General features: G+C 42.1%; 1 long non-coding RNA gene across 1 annotated transcript; it reads right to left on the bottom strand.

Moving 5' to 3' along the window:
• Nucleotides 1–305: 305 nt before the first annotated feature.
• Nucleotides 306–1,931, bottom strand: LOC111666539 (uncharacterized). The gene is made up of 2 exons (XR_002761598.2): nt 1,694–1,931; nt 306–681 (listed from the first exon to the last, which is right to left on the bottom strand). It is a non-coding gene; the product is annotated as an uncharacterized LOC111666539 (long non-coding RNA).
• Between the last annotated feature and the right edge of the window lie 8 nt (nt 1,932–1,939).

Genomic DNA, 1,939 nt, shown 5'->3' with positions numbered 1-1,939 from the left:
TTCTTCCAGGGAGGTAGTGGTGATTGTCGCTTGACAAGAGCTTCGGCCGTTGTTCCGATACAAAACAAAAGGTTATAATGCTCCCTCTGAGGCTTCAGGGCAGACTGGAGGCTACAGTGAGTTGCTATCGGAAAATGACAAGACGGGCCGGGGCTAGCTGGTTAAAATACATCCACACTCCAAACACTGAAATGGTTCAGACATGAAAGGTGACACTATGACTGTTCGATATAAGCAGACGTCAAGACACCAAACAGTGAAACAAAAGGAGGCCAAAAAAAAAAGAAAAAAGAAAAATCACAATCTGTTTTTAAACCAATTATTTGATACTTTTATTTCCATTTATAAGTATTCATTTCAAGTTGACAATTTACATCACAGCCCATCGGCCCTCTGGAGTTGTCTACAAGTCGATGTACTTTATGTCAGTCATAGAGGGAGAGGGGGAATGGCGGTAAGACTGAGGGACACCAGATAAGCCTATAACAGGGGGAAGGACAGGGGGAGGAAACTGTGGTTTACTGCTGCCAGATCCCTAACTCAGCCCGAATCAACACAGTGTTCGTCACACCATGATCATCATCAGCATCATCATCGTTGTCGTCATTGTTGTCATCATTCAGTCCAGTGCTGGTGCGCAGAAGGGAATGCTGGGAACTTGGAGGACTCAGTGCAGTGGACCTGGAAGAGAGGAAAGAGAGGTGAGGTGGCAGGCAGGGAAAATGTACTGTAAGGCCCCATTCAGGGATTGCATGTTAATTCCTAGTGTTAATTAGGGCTCAGAGGTTTTAGCTTGGCTGTAGACACCTAGTCTAGTTCATCCAGTGAATACACATTTGAGAGAATTTAAAAAGAAATTAAATCTTAACAGCTGTTGTAAGGCCATGCACACAGTTCTAGTTTTACTTCCACCCTAATATAATTGAGATGATTAGATTTTCAGTTGAGGAGCTTTAAGCATTTGGAAAATAAACCACAACCAACCAACAGAAACAGTGTCCTGGTGACTCCTGCGATAACAACACAAAAATGCACAGAGAAATTAGAAGAGGCAGAGATGCAAAAAGAACCAATTCATTTCAACATGCAAATGGTGACACTATGTGAAAATGTTCCAGAAACTACTTTAAGTCACATTTGAAAAATGGACTGTTGATTTTGGCTACATACACCCGACAGGAGCGCTAATCCTTTTGCAATTCCTCTACTCGCTACTTTCTAATTACGTTACATTTCGCCATGAGGCTGAGAGCCTCTCTTCTGATTGGCTCACCGACCCGTTGTTACCTGAGAGGAGATGTAAAACCACACTGATACATCAAGATGGTTTTTGGTTCTTAAAAATCTCAAATATATCTTCTTATGGATCATCACTTCAAATAAAAACAGGAAAGGTGTAAAGTACGGGAGCTTTAGGAAGAAGCTGTGGACACTCAGACTCAGTAACACTAACAGTGGCTCTGTCCTATTCCAGTGTCTCGGTCAGACATGACAGTGGGACAGAACCGTGAAATTTATTTTATCATTTACACCTTTTCCTGCTCCGACACGTCAAGATGTCTTCTGTGAAAAATGCCTATTGCGATGTCAAGATTTGACAATTTTCTGCTGCAAATTTGTTTTTTTTGAAGGAAAGTTTGCAGAAATAATTGATTGACCAGGAGTGCATCACCTAATTATACAACATCCTTACATTTGAGGTTGGAGGGCGACTCCTCATGACGTCCCCTCAGCTGCACTCTTCACACAAGCAGCAAAGGCCTCCATCAGATCTTTGCAGCCCTCGGCTCCTTTCTCTGCCACACTGCAAGAAAAATGAACCTCAATTAGACAGATTGCAGTTGAGATGATCCAGTTTTATTGCAATTTAATATCACCTTCTCCCCCAGATGACATGTGGAATAGAAATTTATAAAAAAGGAGTGTGTGTGTGTGTGTG

Source organism: Seriola lalandi, unplaced genomic scaffold (genome assembly GCF_002814215.2).
Source record: "Seriola lalandi dorsalis isolate HSWRI2012SDOR001 ecotype SW California unplaced genomic scaffold, Sedor1 jcf7180002002980, whole genome shotgun sequence".
Lineage (NCBI taxonomy): Eukaryota > Metazoa > Chordata > Actinopteri > Carangiformes > Carangidae > Seriola > Seriola lalandi.
The sequence above is the reverse complement of the archived record's forward strand: the minus strand, read 5'-3'. Positions and strand labels throughout refer to the sequence as shown.